The sequence below is a fragment of the Protomyctophum bolini genome, assembly GCF_963924005.1.
Source record: "Protomyctophum bolini genome assembly, chromosome: 15".
Classification (NCBI taxonomy): Eukaryota; Metazoa; Chordata; class Actinopteri; order Myctophiformes; family Myctophidae; genus Protomyctophum; species Protomyctophum bolini.
The window spans coordinates 24,089,683-24,102,055 of NC_137876.1; positions in this window are offsets into that span (position 1 = coordinate 24,089,683).

A 12,373-nucleotide genomic window follows, 5' to 3' on the forward strand; every position below is an offset into this window, starting at 1 on the left:
GCCGTACGATATTGGCTATAGCCCACGGTCCAAAATGATGAGAAACGAGGCTAACTTTTTTTTTCAAAATTTCAAAAAACATGGGCTATAACCCATCGTTTTTGTCATTTCGTCATTTTTTTCAAATCCTCAAAAATGATGAAAAACTGCGCGCTATAGTATGCCGTACGATATGGGCTATAGCCCACGGTCCAAAATGATGAGAAACAAGGCTAACTTTTTTTTCCAAAATTTCAAAAAACATGGGCTATAACCCATCGTTTTTGTCATTTCGTCATTTTTTTCAAATCCTCAAAAATTTCAAAAAACATGGGCTATAACCCATCGTTTTTGTCATTTCGTCATTTTTTTCAAATCATCAAAAATGATGAAAAACGGCGCGCTATAGTATGCCGTACGATATGGGCTATAGCCCATGGTCCAAAATGATGAGAAACGAGGCTAACTTTTTTTTTCAAAATTTCAAAAAACATGGGCTATAACCCATCGTTTTTGTCATTTCGTAATTTTTTTCAAATCCTCAAAAATGATGAAAAACTGCGCGCTATAGTATGCCGTACGATATGGGCTATAGCCCACGGTCCAAAATGATGAGAAACGAGGCTAACTTTTTTTTTCAAAATTTCAAAAAACATGGGCTATAACCCATCGTTTTTGTCATTTCGTCATTTTTTTCAAATCCTCAAAAATGATGAAAAACTGCGCGCTATAGTATGCCGTACGATATGGGCTATAGCCCACGGTCCAAAATGATGAGAAACGAGGCTAACTTTTTTTTTCAAAATTTCAAAAAACATGGGCTATAACCCATCGTTTTTGTCATTTCGTCATTTTTTTCAAATCCTCAAAAATGCTGAAAAACTGCGCGCTATAGTATGCCGTACGATATGGGCTATAGCCCACGGTCCAAAATGATGAGAAACAAGGCTAACTTTTTTTTCCAAAATTTCAAAAAACATGGGCTATAACCCATCGTTTTTGTCATTTCGTCATTTTTTTCAAATCCTCAAAAATGATGAAAAACGGCGCGCTATAGTATGCCGTACGATATGGGCTATAGCCCATGGTCCAAAATGATGAGAAACGAGGCTAACTTTTTTTTTCAAAATTTCAAAAAACATGGGCTATAACCCATCGTTTTTGTCATTTCGTCATTTTTTTCAAATCCTCAAAAATGATGAAAAACTGCGCGCTATAGTATGCCGTACGATATGGGCTATAGCCCACGGTCCAAAATGATGAGAAACGAGGCTAACTTATTTTTTCAAAATTTCAAAAAACATGGGCTATAACCCATCGTTTTTGTCATTTTTTTCAAATCCTCAAAAATGATGAAAAACGGCGCGCTATAGTATGCCGTACGATATGGGCTATAGCCCATGGTCCAAAATGATGAGAAACGAGGCTAACTTTTTTTTCCAAAATTTAAAAAAACATGGGCTATAACCCATCGTTTTTTTCATTTCGTCATTTTTTTCAAATCCTCAAAAATGATGAAAAACTGCGCGCTATAGTATGCCGTACGATATGGGCTATAGCCCACGGTCCAAAATGATGAGAAACGAGGCTAACTTTTTTTTTCAAAATTTCAAAAAACATGGGCTATAACCCATCGTTTTTGTCATTTCGTCATTTTTTTCAAATCCTCAAAAATGATGAAAAACTGCGCGCTATAGTATGCCGTACGATATGGGCTATAGCCCACGGTCCAAAATGATGAGAAACAAGGCTAACTTTTTTTTCCAAAATTTCAAAAAACATGGGCTATAACCCATCGTTTTTGTCATTTCGTCATTTTTTTCAAATCCTCAAAAATGATGAAAAACGGCGCGCTATAGTATGCCGTACGATATGGGCTATAGCCCACGGTCCAAAATGATGAGAAACAAGGCTAACTTTTTTTTCCAACATTTCAAAAAACATGGGCTATAACCCATCGTTTTTGTCATTTCGTCATTTTTTTCAAATCCTCAAAAATGATGAAAAACTGCGCGCTATAGTATGCCGTACGATATGGGCTATAGCCCATGGTCCAAAATGATGAGAAACGAGGCTAACTTTTTTTTTCAAAATTTCAAAAAACATGGGCTATAACCCATCGTTTTTGTCATTTCGTCATTTTTTTCAAATCCTCAAAAATGATGAAAAACTGCGCGCTATAGTATGCCGTACGATATGGGCTATATAGCCCACGGTCCAAAATGATGAGAAACGAGGCTAACTTTTTTTTTCAAATTTTCAAAAAACATGGGCTATAACCCATCGTTTTTGTCATTTCGTCATTTTTTTCAAATCCTCAAAAATGATGAAAAACTGCGCGCTATAGTATGCCGTACGATATGGGCTATAGCCCACGGTCCAAAATGATGAGAAACGAGGCTAACTTTTTTTTTCAAAATTTAAAAAAACATGGGCTATAACCCATCGTTTTTGTCATTAGGTCATTTTTTTCAAATCCTCAAAAATGATGAAAAACGAGGCTAACTTTTTTTTTCAAAATTTAAAAAAACATGGGCTATAACCCATCGTTTTTGTCATTTCGTCATTTTTTTCAAATCCTCAAAAATGATGAAAAACGGCGCGCTATAGTATGCCGTACGATATGGGCTATAGCCCATGGTCCAAAATGATGAGAAACGAGGCTAACTTTTTTTTCCAAAATTTCAAAAAACATGGGCTATAACCCATCGTTTTTGTCATTTCGTCATTTTTTTCAAATCCTCAAAAATTATGAAAAACGGCGCGCTATAGTATGCCGTACGATATGGGCTATAGCCCATGGTCCAAAATGATGAGAAACGAGGCTAACTTTTTTTTTCAAAATTTCAAAAAACATGGGCTATAACCAATCGTTTTTGTCATTTCGTCATTTTTTTCAAATCCTCAAAAATGATGAAAAACTGTGCGCTATAGTATGCCGTACGATATGGGCTATAGCCCACGGTCCAAAATGATGAGAAACGAGGCTAACTTTTTTTTCCAAAATTTCAAAAAACATGGGCTATAACCCATCGTTTTTGTCATTTCGTCATTTTTTTCAAATCCTCAAAAATGATGAAAAACGGCGCGCTGTAGTATGCCGTACGATATGGGCTATAGCCCACGGTCCAAAATGATGAGAAACGAGGCTAACTTTTTTTTTCAAAATTTCAAAAAACATGGGCTATAACCCATCGTTTTTGTCATTTCGTCATTTTTTTCAAATCCTCAAAAATGATGAAAAACGGCGCGCTATAGTATGCCGTACGATATGGGCTATAGCCCACGGTCCAAAATGATGAGAAACGAGGCTAACTTTTTTTTTCAAAATTTAAAAAAACATGAGCTATAACCCATCGTTTTTGTCATTTTGTCATTTTTTTCAAATCCTCAAAAATGATGAAAAACGGCGCGCTATAGTATGCCGTACGATATGGGCTATAGCCCATGGTCCAAAAAGATGAGAAACGAGGCTAACTTTTTTTTTCAAAATTTCAAAAAACATGGGCTATAACCCATCGTTTTTGTCATTTCGTCATTTTTTCAAATCCTCAAAAATGATGAAAAACGGCGCGCTATAGTATGCCGTACGATATGGGCTATAGCCCACGGTCCAAAATGATGAGAAACGAGGCTAACTTTTTTTTTCAAAATTTAAAAAAACATGGGCTATAACCCATCGTTTTTGTCATTTCGTCATTTTTTTCAAATCCTCAAAAATGATGAAAAACTGCGCGCTATAGTATGCCATACGATATGGGCTATAGCCCACGGTCCAAAATGATGAGAAACGAGGCTAACTTTTTTTTTCAAAATTTCAAAAAACATGGGCTATAACCCATCGTTTTTGTCATTTCGTCATTTTTTTCAAATCCTCAAAAATGATGAAAAACTGCGCGCTATAGTATGCCGTACGATATGGGCTATAGCCCACGGTCCAAAATGATGAGAAACGAGGCTAACTTTTTTTTTCAAAATTTCAAAAAACATGGGCTATAACCCATCGTTTTTGTCATTTCGTCATTTTTTTCAAATCCTCAAAAATGATGAAAAACGAGGCTAACTTTTTTTTTCAAAATTTAAAAAAACATGGGCTATAACCCATCGTTTTTGTCATTTCGTCATTTTTTTCAAATCCTCAAAAATGATGAAAAACGGCGCGCTATAGTATGCCGTACGATATGGGCTATAGCCCATGGTCCAAAATGATGAGAAACGAGGCTAACTTTTTTTTTCAAAATTTCAAAAAACATGGGCTATAACCAATCGTTTTTGTCATTTCGTCATTTTTTTCAAATCCTCAAAAATGATGAAAAACTGTGCGCTATAGTATGCCGTACGATATGGGCTATAGCCCACGGTCCAAAATGATGAGAAACGAGGCTAACTTTTTTTTTCAAAATTTCAAAAAACATGGGCTATAACCCATCGTTTTTGTCATTTCGTCATTTTTTTCAAATCCTCAAAAATGATGAAAAACGGCGCGCTATAGTATGCCGTACGATATGGGCTATAGCCCATGGTCCAAAATGATGAGAAACGAGGCTAACTTTTTTTTTCAAAATTTCAAAAAACATGGGCTATAACCCATCGTTTTTGTCATTTCGTCATTTTTTTCAAATCCTCAAAAATGATGAAAAACTGCGCGCTATAGTATGCCGTACGATATGGGCTATAGCCCACGGTCCAAAATGATGAGAAACGAGGCTAACTTTTTTTTCCAAAATTTCAAAAAACATGGGCTATAACCCATCGTTTTTGTCATTTCGTCATTTTTTTCAAATCCTCAAAAATGATGAAAAACGGCGCGCTATAGTATGCCGTACGATATGGGCTATAGCCCACGGTCCAAAATGATGAGAAACGAGGCTAACTTTTTTTTTCAAAATTTCAAAAAACATGGGCTATAACCCATCGTTTTTGTCATTTCGTCATTTTTTTCAAATCCTCAAAAATGATGAAAAACGGCGCGCTATAGTATGCCGTACGATATGGGCTATAGCCCACGGTCCAAAATGATGAGAAACGAGGCTAACTTTTTTTTTCAAAATTTCAAAAAACATGGGCTATAACCCATCGTTTTTGTCATTTCGTCATTTTTTTCAAATCCTCAAAAATGATGAAAAACTGCGCGCTATAGTATGCCGTACGATATGGGCTATAGCCCACGGTCCAAAATGATGAGAAACAAGGCTAACTTTTTTTTCCAAAATTTCAAAAAACATGGGCTATAACCCATCGTTTTTGTCATTTCGTCATTTTTTTCAAATCCTCAAAAATGATGAAAAACGGCGCGCTATAGTATGCCGTACGATATGGGCTATAGCCCATGGTCCAAAATGATGAGAAACGAGGCTAACTTTTTTTTTCAAAATTTCAAAAAACATGGGCTATAACCCATCGTTTTTGTCATTTCGTCATTTTTTTCAAATCCTCAAAAATGATGAAAAACTGCGCGCTATAGTATGCCGTACGATATGGGCTATAGCCCACGGTCCAAAATGATGAGAAACGAGGCTAACTTATTTTTTCAAAATTTCAAAAAACATGGGCTATAACCCATCGTTTTTGTCATTTTTTTCAAATCCTCAAAAATGATGAAAAACGGCGCGCTATAGTATGCCGTACGATATGGGCTATAGCCCATGGTCCAAAATGATGAGAAACGAGGCTAACTTTTTTCTTCAAAATTTAAAAAAACATGGGCTATAACCCATCGTTTTTGTCATTTCGTCATTTTTTTCAAATCCTCAAAAATGATGAAAAACGGCGCGCTATAGTATGCCGTACGATATGGGCTATAGCCCATGGTCCAAAATGATGAGAAACGAGGCTAACTTTTTTTTTCAAAATTTCAAAAAACATGGGCTATAACCCATCGTTTTTGTCATTTCGTCATTTTTTTCAAATCCTCAAAAATGATGAAAAACTGCGCGCTATAGTATGCCGTACGATATGGGCTATAGCCCACGGTCCAAAATGATGAGAAACGAGGCTAACTTTTTTTTCCAAAATTTCAAAAAACATGGGCTATAACCCATCGTTTTTGTCATTTCGTCATTTTTTTCAAATCCTCAAAAATGATGAAAAACGGCGCGCTATAGTATGCCGTACGATATGGGCTATAGCCCACGGTCCAAAATGATGAGAAACGAGGCTAACTTTTTTTTTCAAAATTTCAAAAAACATGGGCTATAACCCATCGTTTTTGTCATTTCGTCATTTTTTTCAAATCCTCAAAAATGATGAAAAACGGCGCGCTATAGTATGCCGTACGATATGGGCTATAGCCCACGGTCCAAAATGATGAGAAACGAGGCTAACTTTTTTTTTCAAAATTTAAAAAAACATGAGCTATAACCCATCGTTTTTGTCATTTTGTCATTTTTTTCAAATCCTCAAAAATGATGAAAAACGGCGCGCTATAGTATGCCGTACGATATGGGCTATAGCCCATGGTCCAAAAAGATGAGAAACGAGGCTAACTTTTTTTTTCAAAATTTCAAAAAACATGGGCTATAACCCATCGTTTTTGTCATTTCGTCATTTTTTCAAATCCTCAAAAATGATGAAAAACGGCGCGCTATAGTATGCCGTACGATATGGGCTATAGCCCACGGTCCAAAATGATGAGAAACGAGGCTAACTTTTTTTTTCAAAATTTAAAAAAACATGGGCTATAACCCATCGTTTTTGTCATTTCGTCATTTTTTTCAAATCCTCAAAAATGATGAAAAACGGCGCGCTATAGTATGCCGTACGATATGGGCTATAGCCCATGGTCCAAAATGATGAGAAACGAGGCTAACTTTTTTTTTCAAAATTTCAAAAAACATGGGCTATAACCCATCGTTTTTGTCATTTCGTCATTTTTTTCAAATCCTCAAAAATGATGAAAAACGGCGCGCTATAGTATGCCGTACGATATGGGCTATAGCCCATGGTCCAAAATGATGAGAAACGAGGCTAACTTTTTTTTTCAAAATTTCAAAAAACATGGGCTATAACCCATCGTTTTTGTCATTTCGTCATTTTTTTCAAATCCTCAAAAATGATGAAAAACTGCGCGCTATAGTATGCCGTACGATATGGGTTATAGCCCACGGTCCAAAATGATGAGAAACGAGGCTAACTTTTTTTTCCAAAATTTCAAAAAACATGGGCTATAACCCATCGTTTTTGTCATTTCGTCATTTTTTTCAAATCCTCAAAAATGATGAAAAACGGCGCGCTATAGTATGCCGTACGATATGGGCTATAGCCCACGGTCCAAAATGATGAGAAACGAGGCTAACTTTTTTTTTCAAAATTTCAAAAAACATGGGCTATAACCCATCGTTTTTGTCATTTCGTCATTTTTTTCAAATCCTCAAAAATGATGAAAAACTGCGCGCTATAGTATGCCGTACGATATGGGCTATAGCCCACGGTCCAAAATGATGAGAAACAAGGCTAACTTTTTTTTCCAAAATTTCAAAAAACATGGGCTATAACCCATCGTTTTTGTCATTTCGTCATTTTTTTCAAATCCTCAAAAATGATGAAAAACGGCGCGCTATAGTATGCCGTACGATATGGGCTATAGCCCATGGTCCAAAATGATGAGAAACGAGGCTAACTTTTTTTTTCAAAATTTCAAAAAACATGGGCTATAACCCATCGTTTTTGTCATTTCGTCATTTTTTTCAAATCCTCAAAAATGATGAAAAACTGCGCGCTATAGTATGCCGTACGATATGGGCTATAGCCCACGGTCCAAAATGATGAGAAACGAGGCTAACTTATTTTTTCAAAATTTCAAAAAACATGGGCTATAACCCATCGTTTTTGTCATTTTTTTCAAATCCTCAAAAATGATGAAAAACGGCGCGCTATAGTATGCCGTACGATATGGGCTATAGCCCATGGTCCAAAATGATGAGAAACGAGGCTAACTTTTTTCTTCAAAATTTAAAAAAACATGGGCTATAACCCATCGTTTTTGTCATTTCGTCATTTTTTTCAAATCCTCAAAAATGATGAAAAACTGCGCGCTATAGTATGCCGTACGATATGGGCTATAGCCCACGGTCCAAAATGATGAGAAACGAGGCTAACTTTTTTTTTCAAAATTTCAAAAAACATGGGCTATAACCCATCGTTTTTGTCATTTCGTCATTTTTTTCAAATCCTCAAAAATGATGAAAAACTGCGCGCTATAGTATGCCGTACGATATGGGCTATAGCCCACGGTCCAAAATGATGAGAAACAAGGCTAACTTTTTTTTCCAAAATTTCAAAAAACATGGGCTATAACCCATCGTTTTTGTCATTTCGTCATTTTTTTCAAATCCTCAAAAATGATGAAAAACGGCGCGCTATAGTATGCCGTACGATATGGGCTATAGCCCATGGTCCAAAATGATGAGAAACGAGGCTAACTTTTTTTTTCAAAATTTCAAAAAACATGGGCTATAACCCATCGTTTTTGTCATTTCGTCATTTTTTCAAATCCTCAAAAATGATGAAAAACGGCGCGCTATAGTATGCCGTACGATATGGGCTATAGCCCACGGTCCAAAATGATGAGAAACGAGGCTAACTTTTTTTTTCAAAATTTCAAAAAACATGGGCTATAACCCATCGTTTTTGTCATTTCGTCATTTTTTTCAAATCCTCAAAAATGATGAAAAACGGCGCGCTATAGTATGCCGTACGATATGGGCTATAGCCCATGGTCCAAAATGATGAGAAATGAGGCTAACTTTTTTTTCCAAAATTTCAAAAAACATGGGCTATAACCCATCGTTTTTGTCATTTCGTCATTTTTTTCAAATCCTCAAAAATGATGAAAAACTGCGCGCTATAGTATGCCGTACGATATGGGCTATAGCCCACGGTCCAAAATGATGAGAAACGAGGCTAACTTTTTTTTTCAAAATTTCAAAAAACATGGGCTATAACCCATCGTTTTTGTCATTTCGTCATTTTTTTCAAATCCTCAAAAATGATGAAAAACGGCGCGCTATAGTATGCCGTACGATATGGGCTATAGCCCATGGTCCAAAATGATGAGAAACGAGGCTAACTTTTTTTTTCAAAATTTCAAAAAACATGGGCTATAACCCATCGTTTTTGTCATTTCGTCATTTTTTCAAATCCTCAAAAATGATGAAAAACGGCGCGCTATAGTATGCCGTACGATATGGGCTATAGCCCACGGTCCAAAATGATGAGAAACGAGGCTAACTTTTTTTTTCAAAATTTCAAAAAACATGGGCTATAACCCATCGTTTTTGTCATTTCGTCATTTTTTTCAAATCCTCAAAAATGATGAAAAACGGCGCGCTATAGTATGCCGTACGATATGGGCTATAGCCCATGGTCCAAAATGATGAGAAACGAGGCTAACTTTTTTTTTCAAAATTTCAAAAAACATGGGCTATAACCCATCGTTTTTGTCATTTCGTCATTTTTTCAAATCCTCAAAAATGATGAAAAACGGCGCGCTATAGTATGCCGTACGATATGGGCTATAGCCCACGGTCCAAAATGATGAGAAACGAGGCTAACTTTTTTTTTCAAAATTTCAAAAAACATGGGCTATAACCCATCGTTTTTGTCATTTCGTCATTTTTTTCAAATCCTCAAAAATGATGAAAAACGGCGCGCTATAGTATGCCGTACGATATGGGCTATAGCCCATGGTCCAAAATGATGAGAAACGAGGCTAACTTTTTTTTTCAAAATTTCAAAAAACATGGGCTATAACCCATCGTTTTTGTCATTTCGTCATTTTTTCAAATCCTCAAAAATGATGAAAAACGGCGCGCTATAGTATGCCGTACGATATGGGCTATAGCCCACGGTCCAAAATGATGAGAAACGAGGCTAACTTTTTTTTTCAAAATTTCAAAAAACATGGGCTATAACCCATCGTTTTTGTCATTTCGTCATTTTTTTCAAATCCTCAAAAATGATGAAAAACGGCGCGCTATAGTATGCCGTACGATATGGGCTATAGCCCATGGTCCAAAATGATGAGAAATGAGGCTAACTTTTTTTTTCAAAATTTCAAAAAACATGGGCTATAACCCATCGTTTTTGTCATTTCGTCATTTTTTTCAAATCCTCAAAAATGATGAAAAACTGCGCGCTATAGTATGCCGTACGATATGGGCTATAGCCCACGGTCCAAAATGATGAGAAACGAGGCTAACTTTTTTTTTCAAAATTTCAAAAAACATGGGCTATAACCCATCGTTTTTGTCATTTCGTCATTTTTTTCAAATCCTCAAAAATGATGAAAAACTGCGCGCTATAGTATGCCGTACGATATGGGCTATAGCCCACGGTCCAAAATGATGAGAAACGAGGCTAACTTTTTTTTCCAAAATTTCAAAAAACATGGGCTATAACCCATCGTTTTTGTCATTTCGTCATTTTTTTCAAATCCTCAAAAATGATGAAAAACTGCGCGCTATAGTATGCCGTACGATATGGGCTATAGCCCACGGTCCAAAATGATGAGAAACGAGGCTAACTTATTTTTTCAAAATTTCAAAAAACATGGGCTATAACCCATCGTTTTTGTCATTTTTTTCAAATCCTCAAAAATGATGAAAAACGGCGCGCTATAGTATGCCGTACGATATGGGCTATAGCCCATGGTCCAAAATGATGAGAAACGAGGCTAACTTTTTTCTTCAAAATTTAAAAAAACATGGGCTATAACCCATCGTTTTTGTCATTTCGTCATTTTTTTCAAATCCTCAAAAATGATGAAAAACTGCGCGCTATAGTATGCCGTACGATATGGGCTATAGCCCACGGTCCAAAATGATGAGAAACGAGGCTAACTTTTTTTTTCAAAATTTCAAAAAACATGGGCTATAACCCATCGTTTTTGTCATTTCGTCATTTTTTTCAAATCCTCAAAAATGATGAAAAACTGCGCGCTATAGTATGCCGTACGATATGGGCTATAGCCCACGGTCCAAAATGATGAGAAACAAGGCTAACTTTTTTTTCCAAAATTTCAAAAAACATGGGCTATAACCCATCGTTTTTGTCATTTCGTCATTTTTTTCAAATCCTCAAAAATGATGAAAAACGGCGCGCTATAGTATGCCGTACGATATGGGCTATAGCCCATGGTCCAAAATGATGAGAAACGAGGCTAACTTTTTTTTTCAAAATTTCAAAAAACATGGGCTATAACCCATCGTTTTTGTCATTTCGTCATTTTTTCAAATCCTCAAAAATGATGAAAAACGGCGCGCTATAGTATGCCGTACGATATGGGCTATAGCCCACGGTCCAAAATGATGAGAAACGAGGCTAACTTTTTTTTTCAAAATTTCAAAAAACATGGGCTATAACCCATCGTTTTTGTCATTTCGTCATTTTTTTCAAATCCTCAAAAATGATGAAAAACGGCGCGCTATAGTATGCCGTACGATATGGGCTATAGCCCATGGTCCAAAATGATGAGAAATGAGGCTAACTTTTTTTTCCAAAATTTCAAAAAACATGGGCTATAACCCATCGTTTTTGTCATTTCGTCATTTTTTTCAAATCCTCAAAAATGATGAAAAACTGCACGCTATAGTATGCCGTACGATATGGGCTATAGCCCACGGTCCAAAATGATGAGAAACGAGGCTAACTTTTTTTTTCAAAATTTCAAAAAACATGGGCTATAACCCATCGTTTTTGTCATTTCGTCATTTTTTTCAAATCCTCAAAAATGATGAAAAACGGCGCGCTATAGTATGCCGTACGATATGGGCTATAGCCCATGGTCCAAAATGATGAGAAACGAGGCTAACTTTTTTTTTCAAAATTTCAAAAAACATGGGCTATAACCCATCGTTTTTGTCATTTCGTCATTTTTTCAAATCCTCAAAAATGATGAAAAACGGCGCGCTATAGTATGCCGTACGATATGGGCTATAGCCCACGGTCCAAAATGATGAGAAACGAGGCTAACTTTTTTTTTCAAAATTTCAAAAAACATGGGCTATAACCCATCGTTTTTGTCATTTCGTCATTTTTTTCAAATCCTCAAAAATGATGAAAAACGGCGCGCTATAGTATGCCGTACGATATGGGCTATAGCCCATGGTCCAAAATGATGAGAAACGAGGCTAACTTTTTTTTTCAAAATTTCAAAAAACATGGGCTATAACCCATCGTTTTTGTCATTTCGTCATTTTTTCAAATCCTCAAAAATGATGAAAAACGGCGCGCTATAGTATGCCGTACGATATGGGCTATAGCCCACGGTCCAAAATGATGAGAAACGAGGCTAACTTTTTTTTTCAAAATTTCAAAAAACATGGGCTATAACCCATCGTTTTTGTCATTTCGTCATTTTTTTCAAATCCTCAAAAATGATGAAAAACGGCGCGCT